The sequence below is a fragment of the Arvicanthis niloticus genome, chromosome 6 (assembly GCF_011762505.2).
Source record: "Arvicanthis niloticus isolate mArvNil1 chromosome 6, mArvNil1.pat.X, whole genome shotgun sequence".
Lineage (NCBI taxonomy): Eukaryota > Metazoa > Chordata > Mammalia > Rodentia > Muridae > Arvicanthis > Arvicanthis niloticus.
In genome coordinates this window covers 97,993,008-98,016,477 of record NC_047663.1, presented here as the reverse complement: position 1 = coordinate 98,016,477, position 23,470 = coordinate 97,993,008, and the positions used below count along the sequence as shown (strand labels likewise).

The 23,470-nt window shown below is 48.4% G+C and overlaps 1 protein-coding gene across 2 annotated transcripts in view; it reads right to left on the bottom strand.

Moving 5' to 3' along the window:
- Abat (4-aminobutyrate aminotransferase) overlaps positions 1-19,687 on the bottom strand; it is a 90,211-nt gene extending 70,524 nt beyond the window's left edge. Inside the window, exon 1 of one of the 2 annotated variants that reach the window (XM_034506431.2) lies at positions 19,532-19,687. The gene's annotated coding sequence lies outside the window, so the exon portion shown is untranslated. The remainder of the gene's footprint in view (positions 1-19,531) is intronic. The other variant, XM_076937397.1, reaches the window with a different exon arrangement.
- Between the last annotated feature and the right edge of the window lie 3,783 nt (positions 19,688-23,470).

Sequence of the window (23,470 nt, the reverse complement as noted above, 5' to 3'; positions counted from 1 at the left end):
TTCTCTCTCCAATAGGCCCTTCTGTACACTGCTGGCCTCCACCTGCTGCTGGAGGCTCCAGTGCTAAACATCACTCCTCAGGCAGGACCTTGCAGCCCTGCCACTTTGGGGCACCATCTTTCCTTTCATCTGTGATCGGTGCACTAATTTCGGGCACGCCGGCCCGGCCTCACATCTCCCTTGCTCACCCCTGCCAGTTCAGCACAGCAGCTCCCGCAATGGGGACAGCATGGCGACTTTCCAACAGGAAAAATTGAAAATCAACCAACTTGATAACTCCACTTGAGGTGCTTCCTCCACAGGCACATGGACCACTTTTGGTCAGCTGAGATAGGTTTGCACAAGATCAGGCTTCTTAAGAATGCCCCTTAAACCACCTGGCTGCCACAGATAGTCCCGGATTCTTCTTGTAATGTCGCTGCAATCCCATAAGCACCCACAGATGGGAACTGACTACTGTTCTAGCAACACAGATTGCTGATCCCCAGACTTCCAGAGAACTCCTGGCTACAGGGACCTGCCTTGCACAGTGAGTCAGGAACAGTCAGCCTCCTTAGTCTTGCTGTGTCGAGCGCCTTGCTAAGCCCTGGGTAGAATGCCATGCAGCAGGAGAAGGCTGGGTTGGAGAGGACACAGGGTTCAGGGGTCACAGGTGTGATCTGTGTGCTCTGACCTGGACTCAAGTCCCAGCTCTCCTGATACCACACCTGCAATGTTCTATACTCTGCAAACTGGCAAAGAAAGAACCAGAAGCTCCTGCATGGTCTGAGATTGGTCCCAAGGCTGGTGCCTTTTGGTCTAGGCTGCTGGAGAGAAGCTTTAAGTATTAGTTTACTCGGTTCAGAGGGTCCCCATGTCCCACGTTCTGAGACTCTGTACTGTTCATGTATCTATGCATCCTTTGCCATCAGAGATTGAACCCAAGGTCTTGCATGTGCCAGGCACTACTCTACTTCTGAGCTGTAACCCTTTTTACTTTGTTAGTTTGCCAAGACTTTTAAAATTATTTTAAAAATCAGGTATGGTGACACATGCCCGAAGTCACACACAACTGACAGAGGCCTAAGAACCACTGGCAGTTCAAGGCCACTCAGTGCTACACACTGTGCTCCAGGCCAGCCAGGCCTGAACAGTAATAAGAACCTGTCTCAAAAAAACGGGTAAAGTGCTTGCCACACACGTGTGAGGAACTGCATTGATCCCCAGCCGTAAGGTAAAAACCCTGGCATGTCCGTGTGAACCTGCAATCACATGGTGGCCTGGGAGGTGGAGACAGGGGGATTCCCTAGTCTAGCCAGTTGGTGAGTTCCGGGTTCAGTCTCAAAAACTAAGAAGGATAAGCAGCAGACAAAGACACCTAACGTTATCTTTCCTCTATATGAGCATATTCTGGCACAAGCACATCCAAAGAAACACACGCACGCGCACACACACGCACACACACACACACATGCACGGGCCGCCAAGCCTTGCTCAGTTGTCCATGCTGGCCTTGAACTTGTGATTCTCCTTTGGCTTTCATAGTAGCTGGGGTGAAAGGCTTTCATCACCACATTGAGCTTCTGTTCCTTGCTGGTTATCCACTCCCTCGGGCAAACCCTCTGTCCCAAGGAATGGCAGGTCTACACTCAGGTGTCCTGGGAGCAAACCATTCCTCAGATTCCACCCAACACTGCCCTGTGACTCTCTGGACCATCGGCACTGTTTGTGTTCTGACTAGACTCAGCATCGAATCTCTCCACCACAGGGAGACTTTCCTCCCACTTGGCCGATGAGAAGAAATGAGGAGGGAGCTGCAGAGCCCCTCCATGGGGCAGGCTTCTCCTGCACTCACCCTAAGGAAACTAATTTTTAGACATGGCTAACTCTTCCCTATCTATGTAGTCTTTGTATGTAGCGCATGCAGGAGCACAGGCATGCTTGTCTGGGTAGGTGACACAGGTAGACAGAGGCTGACACTGGATGCTTCTTCAGTCATTTCTTCACCTTATTTTAGTTAATTAAGACAGTCTCTTACTGAACCAGTAGGTTGCTGTCTGGACTAGACTAGCTGACCAGCAAGCCCTTGGATCTGTCTGTCTGTCTGCTTTCTCTCCGCACCAGGGTCACAGTGCATGCTGCCTTGCCTGACTTTTTTATGTGAGTTCTGGGGATCTGAAAGGTCTTCAGGTTTGCACAGCAAGTGCTCTAACCACTGAGCCATCTCCCCAGCCCCAATGACAGTCAGTCATTGTCATGTGTCTTATGACACAGGATGGTGCTATTTTGTCAAGGGAGAAACTGACTCTGGGGGAACCTGCCTCTGTTCTTGTGGGTTGTTTTTCTGCAGAGTCACAAGCCAGAGCTCAGAGGCGCTCTGCAGAGGCCGGGAAACGCAATCTTCACAATCATTTGGCCCCGGCAGGAAATTAAAACCACAGCTAGTGCCAGGCTCTTATCAAAGAACCCAGAAGCCATCTGGTTCTCATGCCATCTTTAAACAGAAGCCTCTGAGGAGCTCTCCTCTCTGCCACAACACCAGCTCAATGGGGGAGATGTCCTGTTGACTCAGCAACTTGCCCCAAAAGCCATGTGGTGTCAGCATGACACTCTGTTCCCAGAGGACAAGGCTAAGACAAGGCTGGAACTTGCCATTTCAGACTCAAGGAGACCCAACAAAAACTGCACTTACACAGACGCGGGCACTGGTCAGACAGGGACAGACTCCATGTCTCCAAGCACCAGGCCCCCAGGCTCCATCCAGAACGGAGTTAATGGGATGTGGCAGCCTGCTGGGTTCTCATTTTTCTGCATTTCTTTTCTAGTCCAAGAACTCCTGGCCTAACCTAGCTCAGGACAGAAACTGGAACTTACCTTGCTTTGCAAATGTGCCTGTCACAGCCACACTATCACTGGACCTTGGGAGCAAGACCTTCCCATACCTAACCAAGTGGCTGCTACAGCTGATGACTTTGAATCAAAGCCTTTCAGAGCTGGATAAAAACCTCAGCTGAGGTTTTACTGACAAGCCTGACAGCATTGAGTTCAAACCAAAACCACTGACCTCCACATGTTGTTCTCGCCACATATATGCCCTGGGATGAACTCATACACACGCGCGCGCGCGCGCACACACACACACACACACACACACACACACACACGTGTGTGTGCATACAGATGTACAGAAGTACACACATGAACACATAGGGTGTGTGTGAGCACTAAATAATATAATTTGAAAACCTCAGTGAGATCGTGTTTAACTTTTCTGTTTCCAAGGCCCAGAGAAGGCAATGTGAGGCTTCGGGGTGAATGTGCCAGGAAGAAGGGACATTTCTGGAGGGCCTACTATGTGCTCAACAACCCAAATATCCTGATACATTCTGCAAGGCAGAACACTTTCTCCATGTAAAGAAACTGAGGCTCAGAGTCACATGACTTGACCAACACATGCCTGAAAGCACCCTCCAGGATCCCAGAGTCTTGAAATGTATTTTCCAATCTCCAAAGACAATAGATGACATTTATTTATTTATTTATTTATTTATTTACTTACTTACTGAGACGGTTTTTCTGTATAGCCCTGGCTGTTCTTTAACTCATCCTGTACACCAGACTGGAGTCAAACTCAGAGCTCTGCCTGCTTCTGCCTCTCGAGTGCTGGGATTAAAGGCCTGTGCCACCACCACCCAGGTGGATGACATTTATTTTAATGGCAACATTTTTTCTTTAATGTGCATTAAGGAGAAACAGGAGGCGTGTGCTAGACAGATGTCTCCATGGTAAAGTGCTTGTGTGCAAACACCAGGGTTGAGTTTGGATCTCTAGTGTCCACTGAAAAAGCCAGGCCAGGTAGCATGCACCAGTAATCTCAAGGCAGGGGTGGCAGAGGCAGGAGGATCCCTGGAACTCACTGATCAGATAGTGTAGCTGAATCAGTGAGAGACCCTGTCTCAAAAAACAAGTCGGAGCCTGATTGAGGCAGACACCCTACATCATCCTCTGATTTCCACATACACACACACACACACACACACACACACACACACACACACACACACATGAGCAGAGAGAGAGAGAGAGATGGTGACAGAGAAACAGAGACAAACAGACAGAGAGAACCAGGCAGGCCAAGGCAAATGCTTGGAATCCCAGCACTTAGGAGGTAGAAGCAAAAGGATCAAGACTTTAAGGCTAGCCCAGGCTACACAGACTCTATCTCTAAGAAAGAAAAGGAAGCAGGCAAACAAACATCAGAGATTTGTGACCACTCACCTATAGCTGAAGTTCATAATTAAGCCGACCAATTTAATTAAAGGAAATAATGGGTAGTAAAAATAGCAGTCACTCTTACTGAACATTACGGAACTTCAGGCCTGCTCCTGTTCCTGAGGCCTTCCCGTAAGTCCCTCCTTTAACCCCCCAATACTCCTGTGTCCATAAGACTAGTGGCCCATTTTACAAAGGAGGTGTGCAGAAGCTCTCCAACCTGCCCAAGGTTTTTCTGCTGGGAAGCAGCTAAGCTGGGATTCGAACCTGTAAACTGGGTTTAGGAAATTCTCGGCAAAGACAAAACCCCAGAGTGTGTGACGAGGAAGATGGAATTGCAGAATCAACGAGCTGCATTGCTTAAACTCTCAAAACCACGTGCTCCCCCATTCCGCCCTCCCTGTCCCACGGAGGCAGAGTTTAGGATGTCTCATGCCACATCCTCAACTCCTTGTCTCATAGTTCCACAGACTTGAACTCTGGGTGGTCCTGAGATGGTGGTGCTTGTCTCTCATTTCATCTGCCTCCTGAGATGAGGAGATGAACAACTCCTTAAGTTGTTGATGAGATTGACAACTGCTTAAAACTATGCTGTGGGGTGGGGCTGAGAGAGTAGTAGATTGTGTACAGTGTCTTGAGTTTAATTCCAGCACCACTCAAAAAAAAAAAAAAAAAAAGAAAAAAAGAAAAGCAAAAATCATCAAAAGAATAAATTCAAAACCAAAACCCTAAATGTGTGCAGCAGATCTGTGTAAACGGGAGGAAATCCCACTGAAGGGCCGTTTCCTAGTTCATCTAGTGTGTTATCTATGGGTTAGTAAGATGGGGGCCGTGGGGAAACATTTGGCGAAGGCACATGGGGTCTCTGTGTATCTCTTACACATTCATGGCCATCTCAGTGTAAAAAGTTTATTTATATTAAAGGCAAGCACCTGAAGAACATTTGGAGAAAGGCACATGGAGTCTTTGTACCTCTTACACTTGGACGGTCATTTTAGTGTAAAATGTTTATAAGAAAGGCACCTATGATCCCATATGACACGTGGGGAAGCAGAGGAAGCAGAAACAGGGATCAAGCCAGCCTTGCCTACATAGCAAGTCTGAGGCCACTGTGTGCTACCTGAGACTCTGTCTCCAAACAAGAAAAGAGGAGAAGGCAGGCAAGGGAAAAGAAAACAAGCAAATCGAGACACCAAACATCCCAGAAGCATCAAATAACAATGCCTCAAACTTGTATCAGCTAACAGTGATCTGTTTACTTTAATGCTGTTCCGAGAAGGATGCTAGAGACATAGAAAGGGCTCAGACATGTTGAAACTTAACCTAAGAGATGTGTGCTCTCCTGCTAGGAACAGAGAGATGAGCCAAGGATTATAACAGAGTGCTAAACTCACTTAAAGGGGGCTGGGGAAACTCCTTCCCCAAGGAGCGACCTTCCCCAAAGAGTGGTGCTGCTTCTTTGGACTGACATGCCTATTGTGTCCCCCAGCCCCTTGTGCTGGAGGATCAAGCTACCCACAGCCTCATGCATGGTAGCTAAGCACTCTACAACTGAGCTACAGGGCCAGCCCTGCCCCTGGTTCATCTCTAATCAAATAGTTGGGAACTTGAGGTATGTATAACTCGGAGTTCATTTCCTTCTTTTCTATGTGCCTCGCTTTCCTTGCTTGTAAAATAGCGATGAGCGCTCTGGGCGTTGATGTAGGGTTCAATGATTAATAGGTGTAAGGCCTCAAGTGCCCTTTGGCTCCCTATTAAAGCACAGCCCTATAGTCCTTCCAGATCCTGGGTGTGGCTCCCAGAGTCAGCCTATGGGATATGTACCCATGTGAGGGGCCCCTGGCTCCTGCAGGTGCCCTTGATCCCCTAAATTGGAGGAGAGAGGAGCAGCTGCAGTTCCTAGCTGACTCTCTGTAGGGACTTGACTGTCAGCTCAGAGACAAAGGACTGTGTCCCCCATTGTATGCTTTCCCAGGTTAAAGATTAGTCATCTTGGTGAACCCCAGGAATAATCTACAATCACTTGGGATAAAGTATCTTTGGCCTGGGGTGAAATATCCTTTGGGTCCTGGGTAATTCTCTTTCCATTCATTGGAGGAAGTGCTCCTTCCCAGAGCAGAGAGCAAAACACCAACCAGAAAATTATAAAATAAAAGCTAAGATGTGTGTGCTTGCTTGGCCCCTGCCCCCACCTTGGTTCAACTCTAAGTAAATAGTCATTGGGAACTGGGGTGAGGGGGACCAGTTACCACGACAAATAGAAATGTAGACCCCGCCGGACGTTGGTGGCGCACACCTTTAATCCCAGCACTTGGGAGGCAGAGGCAGGCGTATTTCTGAGTTCGAGGCCAGCCTGGTCTACCTGGTCAACCGAGTGAGCTCCAGGACAGCCAGGGCTACACAGAGAAACCCTGTCTCGAAAAACCAAAAAAAAAAAAAAAAAAAAAAAAAAAAAAAAAAAAATGTAGACCCCAAACAGGACACAGGTGCAGGCAGCTGACCTTTTGAGCCACAACAAGCAGTGAGGATGCAAACTGTTGAGCTTGCTCCATTCCAAGAAGGATTATGAGAACATGGCTAAGAGTTTCCAGTCTCCGTGGGGGAAGGTGTTCCTCTCAACAGCCAACCAATCCAGTTCTGAATCGGCAGGAGTGGAAAGGTCTCAGCAAGCAGCATGCATGAGCCAAACTCCGCCAGCTCCCTCCTGAGTGTTTGTGTGAGGGTTTTGTTTGAGCTACAGTCTCAATATATAGTTCTGGCGGTTCTGCAGACCAGGATGGCCTTGAACTCACAAAGATATGCCTGCATTTGCCTCCTGAGCGCTGATTAAAGGGGTGTGCCACCAAGCCTGACTGTTCATTTGTGTTTTAAGTAGTGTCTTAGTCTGTGACCCAAACTGGTCTAAGACTAAAGGTGATCCTCCTGCCTCAGTCTTTCGAATGCTGAGATTATAGATGTGAGCAACCATGCATCATGGCACTCACTCCCATCCCCCACCCCCGTCTCTCTCCTGATAGGTCTCACCCCTCTCAAGTTAACTTCAAACTTGCTAAATAGTTGAGGATGACCTTGAACTTCATATCCCTCCACCTCCACCCCAGCCTCTACTTCTTGGTGATAGGACCACGGGCAGGCGTGCACCACCACGTCTGGTTTGCGTGCTGCTAATGATGCCGTGCACACCCTCTACTGATGGAGCTATATCCTTAGCACACACATCACCCCACCCCCATCTTATTATATAGCCCCGGCTGGATAGAGCCATATTCCATGCTGATTTCAAACTCACAATTCTCCTGCCTCCGCTTCTGGAATACTGAGATTACAGTCATTCATCACCCCACACAGCAGAATTTTTAATTACAGTTTTAAATTACTCAGTTTACGTGGGGATGCACACGGCAAATGTGTGGCAGCCAGAGGGCAACTTGCAGGAGTCGGTTCTTTGTTCCCACTGTGTAGGTCCCAGGGATCCGACTCCACCCTTTCACTTGCTGAGCCATTTCACCAGCCCCATTTTTTTTTTTTTTTTTTTAAATATTTTGTCTTTACTTTTCTACATGTGGTAGCTGGGCCCCCTTACCCCAGTTCTCAGTGCCTAGAAACATTCTTGCTTGAACTGACAGATGAGTCCCCTGAAGCCAGGGAGCTGCAAGATTGCCCAGAGGCATCCATGTGGCATGCCTAGTAGAGACAGCGGATACTGCTGGGATGAACAGCCCTCTGTGGGATCTACTTTCGGATCCTGTTTCACATGTTTGAAATCTGCTCAGTCCTGCCTTGTGGGATGCATAGGTTCAGGCGAGCTCTTAGGGTGTCTGCCCCTTTGTTGTTCTTGAGTTACTGCCATGATAATGGAACTTGGTCTGGGTCCTTTGAGGGTTTGCTTCTCTTCTTAACCTGACTACTAGCTCAACTTGGAAGCCTTTCTCAAGCTTGTCCCTAGGTCACAATGTCCACGCTCTTGTGTGTGTCTGTTCTTTGAGCCTGGCTTGCAGCCCCTGGGAGGGTGGTGCACACAGGGCCAGGGCAGGCCGCCAGGTGTACACGGTGCATTCAGGCAGTAATTTGCCCAAACACTTCTCAGTATGTTCATTTCCAGCCTGTCCCCACAAAGGAGCTCAGGCTGCAGAGCCAGCGGAGAGCTATTTACAGCTGTGGACAAGGAGAGGGGAGGCTGCCTTTGTTCCTGCTTGGGAACAGGCCTGCCTGTGCGTGGGGGTCTTGCTCTTTTGGCTGGCATTCTGCCAACCTTGCCCCCTAGGCGCTTTAAGGTCCTAAAAGCTCTTGGTACAAAGCCAGGATTGGCTGGTTCCCATGTGGAACCTGGGCTCAATGGTGGAAGAAGATGGGTTGCCCCAAGCTGTGCAGTTCCTTCAAATTTTAATGAAATCACCTCACCACCTTGCTCAGAACCCCACTGTGGTCCCCAGTGGATCTCTGGGTCCAGCTCAGACTCGGAAAGGGTCTTCTGGCTAGTGACTGCTCCTTCCTGAATTCTCCTGCCTCTGTCCTTCCTTTTTTTTTTTTTTTTTTTTTTTTTTTTTTTTTTTTACAGGTTTTACAGGGAGAAACTGTTCATCAATGGGAATCCTCACCCTGCCTACATGAACCCCAGCCTTTGGGTTATCTGATTCTAGCCTTGTTCCTTGCATTCTAGCCAGCTTGCCCCCCCCCCCCCCCCAATTTTTTGTAAGTTGCAGGAAACTGACAGATAAGCCAGTTCTGCCTCATCAGGACCATTTCTGCCTCCACCTGTGATCCACACCATCATGTCTCTCTGCGTGCACGGCTGTGCTGTATTTGGCTTTTCCTTTAAACTTGTAACATCTGCTTGTTAAACCCAACGACAAGTATTTGTTTTTTTTTTTTCCTCCATTTCTCAAGAGCCGTGATTTTTCACCCTTTCCCCACGACTTATTTTTCTGTTGGACGCAAACGCACATGTGAGAATGCATGTGTAACATACGTGGGGGCGGGGCAAAGGTCAACTTGGAATGGCATTACTTCGGAACGCTCTGCCTTGTTTTTCAGATACATTCTCTTATGGGAACTTGAGCTTGCTAGTCAGGCTGCGCTGGTGATCAGTGAGCATTAGAGATCCTTCTGGCCCCACCTCCCCAGTGCAGGGGTGACGAGTGCACCACCACGCCTGGTTCCTTATGCTGGGATCAAACTCAGGTCCTCAGGGCTTTGTGGCAAACACTTTACCTACTATGTGGTCTCCCAGTTCTTAAAGACTCTCTCTCTCTCTCTCTCTCTCTCTCTCTCTCTCTCTCTCTCTCTCTCTCTCTCTTTCTCACTGTTTCTTTTTCTTTCTGTATTGAAGAAAGTGCCCGGCCTACCCAGGGCCTGTCACGTGGACGTCAGTGCTAGTGTAGGGGTCAGAAAACAACCTCAGGTGTCAGTACCCTGCCTTCCAACTTTTTTACAGTCAGAGTCTCTTTGCTGTTATTGTGGTGGTGTTTTACGTGCTCAGCAGACCAGCTGGCTGCTGGGCTTCTTGGATCATCCTGATTTCATCTTCTATCTCCTCAAAGAAGCACGGGGATGCTTCTGACTTTTACATGTCATGCATCCAACTTTATATGGGTTACAGGGATTTGAATTCAGGTCCTCATCCCATATGACACCATCTCCCCAGTCCAAATAAAGAGGTTCCAAAGCACAGTGGGCCCAGATTTGAAGGACTTAGTGCAGCCAAAGGACACTGTCAGCACGATGCTCTTCTATGACATCAGCATCTCATGAAGAGACTGGCAGAAAGCAATGGGACTTCTGGGAATTGTCAGATTGGTAAGGTAGGAATTGGATTGGTCAGGATTTGCAGAGGGCAAGGAAGCTGGTTTGAGAGTGGGCTATCAGTTGGCGATTCTGTTAAAGCCCAAATCCTGATGGCTAAGCTTGTCTGTTTCACAGAGCTTTCCAGGGCGTGCCCATGTTAAAAGCGTGAGGACTACCATGCTCAGGAGTGGAAGTGGCATATTCCAGTAGGAAAAGTGGAGCCTCAGTACAGCCTCAGGAACATGTCCAAATATTACAAAGTTATCCATCCATCCATCCATCCATCCATCCATCCCTTCACACATTCATCAATCTGTCCAGCAAAAAACCAGTTGAATCCATCTGTCCATCTGCTCATCATCCACTGATCTGTGCATGCATCCGTCCATCCATATATCCACCCACCCACATGTCCAACATCCAACCATATGCCTCAAGACAGCAATTATGGCTATCTAGGTTCAGCCACCTGTGTAGTTGTTTCCCCTCCTGGAACAAGGACAGGGAGACTTACGGGACTCCAGGAAGCCAAGGAAACTTACAAGCATCTGTGAGTGTCACCCATGCTGGGGTGGGACTTCTTAGTGATACAGCTGCTTCCAAACTACCCACCCCGTGTAGAGAACTCTGGGAAAAGTATTAGTTCACCAAGATTGACCTGGGCTGAAGGCTTTCTTTGGTCTGTTGTTGGGTATTCCAACAACATGTCTCCAAGGTGCAGTCACACAGCACCTCTAAACCGGTGATTCGCAGCCAGGAGCAGTTTTGTTCCCCATAGAACATTCGGTGATGGAGAGGTTGTGGTTGTCACCTCAACCAACGTCTCAGAGAGAAGCATTAAAGCAGATGCCCCGGCCCTCCTATGAAGCCAGCAGTGTTGAGGCTGCAAACCTGCTTTACACAGTGATTTCCTCGTGGTCAGGAACTGTCCTGGAGTCGCCTGTATTCCAAGGTCACAGACAGTTCCTGAGCAACTGTTTAAATGGACCAGGAAATAGTGTCACACACAGATCACTTCTTTGGCCAGCAAAATGGCTCAGGGGGTAAAGGGGCTTGATGCCAAGCCTGGCAGCCTGAGTTCAATGCCCAGAACACACATGGGGGAGAGAACCAACTCCCAAGAGTTGTCCTCTGACCTCATATAAGCATGTGGCCTGTACACACATGCACACACACACCAATCAGCCAGCCAACCAACCTAAATATAAATAAAGTAATCACAACTTCAATTTAGAAAAACAAACCCAGTTGAAAAGTAGGCAAAGGGGACACCAAGATGACTCGGTGGATAAAGGCTTTTGTCACCAAGGCTAATGACCAGAGTTTGATCCCCAGAACCCACATGGAGGAAGCTGTCCTCTGACTGCCACAACCACACAATGCATGTGTGACCCCATAGTAAATTAAAGTAATAGTTTTTTTTTGTTTTGTTTTGTTTTTTTTAATTTTGTTGAAACTTTAGTTTAATGAGATTAGCCCAGGCTGGCTTGCAGCTCTGTATTAGTCTAGGCTGGGCTTGGGCTCAGACCCATCTGCCTCTGACTCCCAAGTACTGGGATTAATCAGGTGCCCCACCACATTGCGTCTGTAATTTTTTTTAGGTAGAAAAAGGACTTGAAGAGACATTAAGGAGCAGAGTGCACATGAGCAGTGGATGGATGCTCAACATCACAGCAAGAGTGGTTACAAAATATAGGTCAAAGCAACAATGTAGCGACATCACACTGCCCAGACAGGCTTGGATAACACAGCAGAAGATAGTAATTTACTGAGGACCTGTGGACACTGGAGCCACCACACACTGCAGGTGGCAATGTAAATAGTGTTGCCCCCAAGTTCCTCAGGTCCAACACGGAGTCAGTTCCAGATTGTCAGTTTGGCTCCTGGTTATATGCTGAAAGCAGGCTTTTCTTTATCTTTTTTTCCTGCATGTCTACTGTGTCTGTCTAGTGTGGTGTGATAGTGGTGGTGGTGATGGGTATATGGGCCTGAAGTGAATGGGTGTCTTTTTGCCAGCCAGTTTGTTCCACCCATTTCTGTGTTTGTCTAAGGATTACAAGCGGCCAGTGAGTCTACCTGGCTTTTATAAAGGCTCTGGAGATCCAAATTCCAGTCCTTATGCTTGCAAGCAAAGCACTTTCCCCACAAAGCCATCTCCCCAGCAAATTACCTACCCGAGGTGGGCTCCAAGATCATCTGTAGCCGATGATGACTTTAATACCCAAGCTTCGTGCATGCCAGGCAAGCACTGTACCAAATGAACTGCATCCATGGCTCAAAAGCAGGTCTTTAAGCCACGACCTGCACACGTATGTTCACAGTAGGCAAGATTTCAATCACCTTCTCATGCCTATTGGCTGGCTGATAAATGCAGGGGCAAGTCACGATCAACCTATATAACGTGATATTGTTCATTCCTAAAACGGGAAGAAGTACTGGAGCATGCACAGACATGGAGAAGCTAAACACTACGGGTCACACAGAGTACGGGTCCATCAATAGGAAGTACTCAGGACAGGCAAACACGTACATACCAGGAGCCAAGGCGTGTGGAGTGACCATGGAGACTTCCTTACAGGGTAATGAAGATAGCTTAGAGCTAGGTTACATCACAACAGCATTGTGAATATGCTTAATGTCATGGAATGTTATCCCTTGAAGTAGTTTAAACACTCAGTTTAGTGTGTTGTCTGTTTTCTCACAATGACAATTCACAGAGTCTGACTAGACTCTAGCCGCAGAGAGATGGCTCAGTAGTTAACAGCACCTGCTGTTCTGGCAGAGGACCTGGGTTTGGTTCTCAGTGCCTACATGTCTAATCATAACTGTCCATCCAGAGTATCTGGTGCCTTCTTTTGACCTGCTCAGGGAAAACACACACACACACACACACACACACACACACACACACACACACAGGCAAAAACAGTCATACACATAAAATACAAATAGTTTTCCTTTTCATTAAATGATTTCTTTTTATTTTATGTGCACTGGTGCTTTGCCTGCATATATGTTGGTGTGAGGGTGTCAGATCCCCGGAAGCTAGAGTTACAGAGACCTGTCACCTGCCCTGTGGATACTGGAAATTGAGCCCAGGTTCTCTAGAAGAGCAGACAGTGCTCTTAACTGATGAGCCATCTCTCCAGCCCCACAAATAATTTTTCTAAACGCAGAGACTCTTGCTGCTAGAAACCAGGCAGTGCATTTGAGAGGTGGGCACAAACAAGGCTGTCACAAGCCCTGCTTGCTAGGGAATTAATGAAGTGAATTAATGAAGGGGAGAAAACAAGGCAACAGTGAAGGGGCCAAGGGAGACTGGGCTGCCAGTAGAGGGAGAAATGGGTTTGTGGCTCAGGGTAGAGAAGGGTTAAAGGAAAATTTCCATAAAGGTGCCAGAGTCTATAACTGAGGACATGGTTCCTGAGGCTGGAGGATTGTCATAGGTTTGAGATCAGCCTGAGCTACATACCAAATGCAAGACTGGCCTGGGCTACATAGAGAGGGCCGGGCTAGCTAGGGCTAACGGTAAGGCCTTGTCTCAAAATATTAAGGGGTGGGGGAAAAGAAATGAGGAGAGGGGAGGGGAGGGGAGGGATGGGAGGGTGTGGGAAGAGAGAAAAAGGGAAGGGAGATGGAAGGAAAGGAGAAAAAAGGAAAAAGAAGATAAGACAGATCTTGAAGCAGCCTTTAAATCTTGACTCTGCCCTTGGAAATGGAATTGCTGAGGGAGTGTGTAATTGGAGGCCAGCCTTTAAGAATTCAGTTTGTAGTGTTAAAGAGAGGACAGCCAGGCATGGGAGGAGGAACTGGAGCACGGCTCCCCTCCCCTGACTTTCAGCCGAGAACCCTGTCAGGCATGGTGGTACATGGGGCTATCGATCTGCTGAGCGCTCTTGCAGGCCCCGGGCTGCCCAGCTGTCACTTATGAGGGTTTTGTGGTCTGTCTCTTACCAGGGGACAGGCAAGCAGAAGGAGAAAGAGATGAGAGAGATGATGGCTACATAAATTAAGCACTGACTGTTTATCAAGGGTTGGAACACAAGGTCCCAGTGAATCCTCACCCTAACCAAGTCAGGTCACTTCTATTGTCCTCCTAACTCAGAGTCCACTGCTGTTTATTTGCCGTTTTTACTAACACCTTACACAAAGACTTACGGGTGATGAGGATCTGAGAGATCAAAGTGGCTGATACCCACGTGACAGGTTACAGGTTCCTGTAACTCCAAGATACGTCTCCACATCCTCAGCCAGTACAGATGATAGCTCTCATTCCTGTTTCTTAGTCCCAGAAGCCTCTGGAAGCTCAGAAGATCCGAACCTCTGCCATTGGCAACTACAGGTATGTATCAAGTACGGATACACAAAGTATGGGCTTGGCTTTGCTCAAGCAGGGGTCCCTGGCTGGGCTCCTCCTCTTGCTTCCTGAACACAATTGAACGAACGGGGTTGTCCTCCCTCTCAGGACTTCCTTTTAACCATCATTTTTTCTTTCTATAAGACCGTCTGATGAGCAGTCTGAAGTGCTAAAAAGGCGACTCAGCTTCTTAAAAAATTTAAATACATTTATCTGTGTGTATGCATCATGGTATTCTCGTGGAACCGGTGGTTTTTAGGTGTTGTTTCTCTCTTTCACTGTGTAGGCCCTGGGGATGGAACTCAGGTCGTTGGCGATGAGTCTCTCCACCCACTCAGTCATCTCACTGGCCCCTAACTGCCCATTTTCTTGTGTATTTGTATTATGTTTTTAAAATAAGACAATCCTCTCTATACGGTTCCAGTGTCTGTATTTCACTAAATTATATGTCTCTGAGACCTTTCCAGGCTCGGGGCCTAAATCTTATTCTAAAAAGCCACTTCTTTTCTCCAGTGGAGCATAACAAGATGCTGCCCCTTCCCACATTGGGATGACAAATGGGTCCTCGGTCATCTGCATACATGTGGAGACATTGCTGGAGCAGATTCCCCGATGCTGGGTCTTCATGCAGTTTAAATCGTATGAGAGCTTCACATCCTTCTGAGGAAGCCTCCCGAACAAGATCTCTAAGATTGCATTCAGGGCTCAGCAAGCAGGTAAAGGCACTCGCTTCCCAGAGCAAGGTCTGAGTTCCACCCTGGGGACCCACCAATTAGGATAGGGCCAACCCTAAAAGAGTCGTACTCAACCTCGGCATGCACGTTGTGGCGTGTACAAACCCCCTCCCAGGTAGAGAAATAGGTGTAATCAATCTCAAGCGCCTTCTCCTTGAGCATCTCTTCTGCCTCTGTGGGGAAGGTGAGATGCACTCAGACCAGACTTCTCACCTCCATGGTCTGTAAAATGGGATCCTAATGTTGCTCTGTGAATGGCAGAGTTCTCGGGAGGACAGAGACTAAAGGGACACGGGTGTCGGGAGGCTTACCTGCAGAGCGCTCCCCACCCTCCCATCAGGGAGAAACCACAGTGAGGAGCTGCTGCAGCAGAGTGGGGGCTCAGCTCACACACCAGCCGTGTCTGAAGCCACACTAGGCCAGCTGTTCCCAATGAGGAATGAGAGGGGGAAGGTCTTATTCTCTACCAGACACTGAGTCTTCTGGAGATTTTCTGTGTGTGTGTGTGTATGTGTGTGTATGTGTGTATGTGTGTGTATGTGTGTGTGTCTGTGTATGGTGTGTGTCTGTGTATGTGTGTCTGTGTGGTGTGTGTGTGTGTGGTGTATGTGTGGTATGTGTGTATGTATGGTGTGTGTCTGTATGGTGTATGTGTGTGGTGTGTGTGTCTGTGTGGTATGTGTGTGTGTGGTGTGTGTGGTGTATGTGCATGTATGGTGTGTGTCTGTGTATGTGTGTAGGGGGTATCTGTGTGGTGTGTGTGTGTCTGTGTGGTATGTGTATGTATGGTATGTGTGGTGAGTGTATGTATGGTGTATGGTGTGTGTGTATGTATGTCTGTGTGGTGTGTGTCTGTGTGGTGTGTATATGTGTGGTGTCTGTGGTGTGTGTGTGGTGTATGTGTGGTATGTGTGTATGTATGGTGTGTGTCTGTGTATGTGTGTCTGTATGGTATGTGTGTAGGGGGGTATCTGTGTGGTGTGTGTGTCTGTGTGGTATGTGTATGTGTGGTATGTGTATGTATGGTGTATGGATGTCTGTGTGGTGTATGTATGTGTGGTGTGTATATGTGTGATGTCTATGTGTGGTGTGTGTGTGGTATGTGTGTATGTGTGGCATCTGTGATGTGTCTGTGGTGTATGTGTGTGTAGTATGTGATGTGTGGTGTGTGTGGTGTGTATGTATGTCTGTGTGGTGTATGTATGGTGTGTGTGGTGTATGTGTGGTGTGAGTGTGTGGTGTGTGTGTCTGTGTAGTATGTGGTGGTGTGTGTATGTGTTTGTGTGCGTATGTGTGTGTGTGTGTGTGTGTGTGTGTGGTGAAGGCCAGAGGTCTTACTGCTACTCACCTTATTCTTTGTGACAGGGTCTCTCATTGAACCTGGAGCTCCTTCTTTTGGCAAGACTGGCTCACTAGGGATCTACCTGTCTCCATTCCCCAGCTGTCCAGCCTGGCTTTTAGGTGGGTGCTGGGGATCCAAACTCATGCTCACACACCAGACATTATACCCACAGATTCATCTCTCCATTCTAACAAAGGATATTTTCTTTTCTATCAGCTGAAGTAGTATCACTGGCACCAAGCGGGTAAAACGCAATGAAGATCATAAATCTCACAGCTGAGAATCACCCAACTCACAGTGCCAGTGGGTTTAAGAATAAGAAATGTCAATGCAAGCTACCCTTTACCTGATGCCCACCCTCCAGGCTAGAGAGAAGAAACGGAGGCTCAGACAAGTCAATGATTGTTCATGTTGCTCCAGGCAGAAGTAGCCAATGATGGCTGGCTCTAGGTTCCAACTGGGTTTAAGGTCTATGGTCCTTTGCACACACTGCTCTGCTTGCCTGAAGTCCTCGCTTTTCTTCCATGGCCCGGGTTTGTCTGTTGCCCTTGTCCTGGTGGACTGTCTGCAACTGAGGATCCTGGGCACACCCAGAGGCACTGCTGACACACTACCCATTTCAGCTGACTCCTTTTGGAGGGGATGGTTTCTAGACAGGATTTCTCTGTGTAGCTCTGGCTATCCTGAAACTTGTTCTATAGATCAGGCTGGCTTCAACTCACAGAAATCTACCTGAAATTATAGGTTCGTGCCACCACTGCCTGGCTTGACTTTGTAGTTGAAATTGTGACTACTCTTTCTACTTATTAGCTGTGCTATATACTTTGAGGATAACTAACAGAGAGAGGACTGTCCCAAAGGTCAGGGGGTAGAGCTCCGGGGATAGAGTGCAAGCCCTTTGCTCCGGCCTCAGCCCTGCAGGGAAGCTGGCTGTGATGATGTAAACTCACACAATCCCAGCATTCAGGGGGTGAAGGCAGAAGGATCAGAAGTTCAAGGTCATCTTCCACTATGCAGTGAGGTGGAGGCTAGCCTGTCCTATGTGCGACTGCCGTAAAAGAAATAAAGAGAAAAAGAAAGAAAAAAAGAAAGAAAGAAAGAAGAAAAGAAAGAAAAAGAGAAAGAGAGAAAAGAAAAATCTTCCCAAGATCATACACCAAGAAGCAGATGGAAACCATCACTCTATTCTCTATATTTTCACCTTGAACTCAGCTCTTGGCTCTCCCTTGATGTAGGACAGCTACCCTCCAGCTGAGAGGACAGTAGAAGGAGCAAGGTACCCCAGGTCTGGTCACCACTGCTTGGTAATCACTAAGTGGTCCCAGAAAATCACCCATGTGCCAGCAAAGGGTGCAGGCTCTGAGAAGGACAAGCAATTGCTGCAGAGAATGGGAGCCAGAGAGAATGAGCAGAGGCAGAAAGGGAAGGGGTGCACCTTCCTCAGGCACCCCTTCCTGGAGCAAACCCAGTCACGAAGCTGAGGTCCTCACAGTAGCCTTGGCTCTAGCGGACTGTAACTGATAACACCCATTCTACTGACTCAATTTGGATTTTTGAGAAGCTTTGCACGGCAGTAGGTGCAAGACAGAAACCCTTAAGCCCCCAGGAATGGGTTCCACCAGTGCCTGTGGAGTGTCGGCAGACATTCTACAAAGCTCTGCTCCTTCTGGGCTGACTTTCTCAGTGTTACCGTGTCCTGTGATGCGTGGACATGGTACCCAGAAGTGCCCACTGTACATATGAGGATTGGAGCTAATGTTGGGGAGCCCCAGTCACCCTGTAGGAGCTACGCTGGTTTTGTCAGTGACTGGCTGGGTGACCTTGAGCCAGCCCCTTTCTCTCTCTGTGCCTCAGTTTGTTCAAGTACCAAACAAATGGTCGGTCTTAATGTAGATGCTCTTTTATATGGTAGGATTGCAGACAGGGTCGTTTGTCTCTCCCAGAGCTGTCCTCCTGCCTCCAGGAAACACATCTCTCTCCACCCCACATCCCAGAGCCCAAATCCAGAGAACCAGCCAAGATTCATTGCTTTCCTGTCTCCTGACCTGCCCCCACCAAACCTCCTCAGGCGAGTGTAAGGGAGGCACACAGCTAAGCCAACAGTGTCCCCAGACCAGTGGACAAGCCCAGCAGCAGCCTTCTCTTGGCCTAATGCCCAGGGAATTCCATTGGGCAATAGCCATAGGACTTGATGGGGGCAGACCCAAGAAACCAACAGGGGACCCTTGGAAGTGGGCCAGCAGCTCTTCTCTATGTTGACAGCCCTTTGTCCAGGAGGAGGGAGACCTGCGTCTGTAGGGTAACACTGAATAACAGCCTTTTATATTTGTGTTGGAGGTGGGGGTGAAAGGGGGTGCCTGCTGGTCCTGCAGTGCCAAGGCCATCTGTGTTCTTAGAGTTTGGAGGCTCCTGAAAGGAGCTCTAGGCCTGGGAAGGGGAGGCCTCTAAAAGCCTTTGGGGGGGGGGGATATGTCCTCTCCTATGGGTGGGAAAGGGTCTTCATAGGGATAGAAGAGAAGTCATCTGTCCCCAGAATCCAGAACCTAGTTTCTGGAATGAGCATGCAGGTGATTTGGCCTGGAATGTCCTTGTTGAAGGGAGGGTCTTACTCTCCAGGACTTTCACAGTCGGGGAGGGATAGGACCCTTCTATACAAGCTGTGACCTCAACATTCTAAGGAGACAAAAATGAGAGAGAAGCAAGAGACCCTAACTTAGATTTTTTTTAGGAATAGGAGGAGATGGGAGAGGGTCTAGATATTTGCGGAGGCAGGACTCCACTTTGGGGGTGGGGGGGGCATTCTATTCCAAGGACTAAACAAGGGAGGAATTTCCCCCTCCAGCCAGCGGCCAGGACGGACAGCCCCATTTCTGAAGGTTACACGAAGCTGTTTTGCTTTCTGGGGCCTGGGAAGTGGGAGACCCTTTCCTTTCGGAGCAGGAGCCCGCGTCCTGGCTGGCTGGAGGGCCCGGATTCTAGAGGAAGATGCCCGACTCTGGTTTCCTGGGTGCAGGGTTTCCTTCAGAAGGGCTGGGCAAGCGCGTCCAGACGCGTCGCACTTACCTCCAGGCCCGGGCCGCGATCTACAGGCTGCGATCCGCGGGTCCGACTGGCGCGATCACCTTCCGATGCTCCCGGCTGCGCCTGGCGTCTGCTCAGCTTCCCCCAGCGACTCGCCAGGCTCCCAAGCTCCGCCGAGCCTCCCTGGCCAATCAGCACCACTGCCTCTGGCCCTTTGCTTGCGCCTTAGCCAATGAGAGAGCCCGCCATGGGCCACCGCCCCCGGGGGGAGGGGGAAGGCGGGGCGGGGGCAGAGTCCGACCTCCGTGGATAGGATGCGCCGGGGGTCTCGGAGGAGGGCCGTGAGGGCCGGAGCAAGAGGCTGGGGAGAGGCAGCCTGAGGATCCCCCAGCAAGTCAGATGGGGGTTAGGAGTTGTCTCCTCACTGGCGGGAGAGACTTTAACAGTCTAACACGAATCTTCATTGTACCCCCACCTCACATCACTCTTCTAAGATCCTGGGTATTGCTGATGAATGGAGCTGCCCTCCCTCCCCCCAAACCGCCACCGCCCGCCCCAACCCCGACCCCTGTGCTTCGGATCTGGTCTCTAGAAACTGAGAATCCGAGGCCCTGAAACAGAGGGCTAAAGCGGTGGCCCTCCATCAGTGGTGCACAGTAGGGAAAAAAGAGTGCTAAACTGGGAGTCAGACCAGGACTCAGGGCAGGTCTCTTCTCCAACCCTTCCTCTTTCCTTAATGGTAAAGGAAGGCGGAATTGGCTGTATGTCTTTTATGAGTAGAAACAAGATCTTAGATGTGATAGAGACGCGTTCAGAAAATCGAAGATTTAGTTAATATGTGAGTGACAGAGTCCCACACCTTTTCTTTCATTAAAAATAAAGATGTATTTTAACCACGTGTCTATCTGTCTGTGTACATGTATGTGTATGAATGCCCGAGGAGGCCATTGGAATCCTGGGATTGCCTGGCTCTGTAGTTACAGGTGGTTGTGAGCTGACTGCATGGGGTGCTTGGGATGGAACTCAGGGCTCCTGAAAGAGCAGTGTGTGCCCGCAGCTGCTCGGCCAGCTCCTCCCACCTTTCTCCTTTTCTCTTTCTTGTTTCATTTATTTATTTGTTTATTTATTAGATCTCTTCATAGATCTGTCTGCCTCTACCTCCAGAGTGCTGGGATTAAAGGCGCCACCATGCCTGGCTCCTTTTTTTTTTTTAATTTTAAGAAAGGGAGGATTTATTTTGATTTGCTTGGATGAAGTGTGTTGGGACTACAGTTGCTTGCTCAATTGCTTGCTCGTTTCTAACCATCTCACAACTTTCCACAGTTATTTGGACAGAAGGTACCATCATTCATTGATAAAATCAAAGACACAAACATTTGACCATCTCTAAGCGTATCCCAGGCAACTGTATCTGCTCAACTCTTCCAGAGCCTGGAGGTCCCTGTTGAGTCCAGGAAACCAAGCAGCCTCATACCCACTTATTATGAATTGTAAACGTAGACGTAAAGGGATCAGATAGATCTGAGATAAATGAACAAATCAAATACCTCCAAGTAAGCTATCTACTGCGATCCCTAACTGAGCCTCATGGAGACAATGACTAGACAAATTGAAGGGAGCAGGTGAAAGCCGGGATCCTTGGTCCCTTGGGAACCCAGAAGGTCCTGCCAGTTGCTTTGCCATGTCAACCCTGTCACCTGACCCGAGGAATTTTCCAGAGGCTATGTTGTAAATCTAGCAAGTTCTCCTTGAAACCTAAGCCTGCGGATAATCCCTTTATTGCTCGAGAGCTGCCCAAAGAGAGCAAGTGGACAAGGAAAACTTCGCAAAGAAAAGCAAGTTAAAGCAAAACGACGGGAACATCTGGCTTTTTCAGCCCCCAAGATGGCTCTGGCCTCATCGATATCCGTGAGCTTTCGAGGAACTGTGCAGTTTCATGTACTGCTGGCTTAGCGTCATCTCAGCCGTTCTTGAGAGAAATTGGATATTTCTATCTTAAAAAAAAAATTACAAGTGTGGTGGCACACGCCTTTAGTCCCAGCACTGGGGAGGCAGAGGCAGAGTTGGAGACCAGAATGATGGTCTGCATAGTGAGTTCCAGGACAACCAAGGCTACATAGTGGGACTCTGTCTCTGAACACACACACACACACACACACACACACACACAATCTTATGGTACATGCATATAATCTCAATACTCAAGAGATAGAGGCAGAAGGACCAGAAAGAACTCCAGGGTCATCTTTGACTAAAATCGAGTTTTGAGGCTTGCCTGACGTACATGAGATGTTCACTCAGTAAAATGAGTTAATACCTACAATTCCAGCTCTCAGGAGTCTGAAGCAGAAGGATTGCCACGAGTCTAAGGCCAGCTTGAGCTATTTATCAAATTCTAGGTCAGCATTGGTTACAATGTGGGATCCTGAGACTCCGTCTTAAGCATCACCCCTGTTGCCCACTCAAAACAGACAAACACAAAATGAGTAGCTACCATATTAGACAGAAATGATGCAAGAAGCTAGCCAGAGAGACAGGATGGGTAAATAATATCATTAGTAGAAATAAATGCCTCTGTATACTGACATTATGAATTATTTTAATTTTATTTTGTTTTTAAAATTGCTATTTATTATTGTTAGCTATGTAACCCAACCTGGCCTCAAACTTCTGGCAATCTTTTCGCTGTTATTTTGAGGCAGAGTCTCTCTATTTAGCTCTGGCTGTCCTGGAATTCACTCTGTGGACCCAGTTGATCTTGAACTCAAGAGATCCGCTTGCATCTGCCTCCGAAGTCCTAGGATTAAAAGTATCTGCCACCACATCTGGCTAAATCTTGCTGACTCAACTTCTTGAGTGCTGAGACTGTGAGCGTGTGCTATAAAGTTACACACACTCACACACATGCACACACATATGCACACCTTCCCCTGCTAAGAAAAAAAATAGTTAAAATTAAAAAACAAAAACACCAAAGCAAATATTTAAGCATAGATTGGCAAACTGGCTCATGAGTCAAACGCCTCAAGAAATACTTTTTGTGTACGTATGTGTGTGTGGTTTTTGAGACAGGGTTTCTTTGTGTAACAGTCCTGGCTGTCCTGGACTCACTCTGTAGACCAGGCTGGCCTCAAACTCACAGAGATCCGCCTGACTCTGACTCCTGAGTGATGGGGTTAAAGGCATGCACTACTAAGCCTGGCTAAGATAGTTATTTTTGACAGGGTCTCATATGCCGTCCAGGTTGGTCCCGAACTGATTCCTCTTGCCTCAAACTACTTAGTGCTGGGATTAAAGGTCCAGGACTCATCTACTTTTGAATGAAATCGAACTAAATCTAGGCTTTATATTTTAAATGGCTGGAAAAGATTCTGAAAAAAAAAAAAAAAAAAAAAGCCTCATAAGATCAATCAGGAATTAAATCTTCAGTGAGCACGAGGAAGGCTTTCCTGGGCTATGGCCTCCCAGTTTCACTTCTGTGTGCCTGTGGCACTGTTAAGGCAGAGCTGAGCAGCTGCAACGTGCTCTTGGTTGAAAAACGTTTGCTTCACCCCAAGCTAAAGCCCTCACGAGAAGGCAGCCGAGGCTCATCTCATTCATCTGTTCAGTCTTCACTCAGCCAGGCCTGGAAGGCACTGTGGGGCCCTACCTCAGGGCTCCCTTGGAAGTGGAGCAAAGCTGCTGCTTTCTCTCTGGCTAAGCAGGCCTAGGAAGCGGGTGTTTGGGGCCAGGTGCTCTGCAAGCTGATTCTCAAATAGCTTCACTCTGCCACCTGTGAAGAAAACTGTCGGCCTTCTGGATGCAGCCTTTTTGCACATTTACTTCCACAGTCCTGCAGGTTTTCTACTGCCCAGGAAGTGGATGTCTTGGGGGAGCACTTCTGGAGGACTCTCCTTTGTTCAGAGTCTGTCCTGGATGGCCACTCTGTGGGGGTGTGGCTAGGGGAAGAGTAGGGGTGGGGCACCACTGTGGAGATCCAGG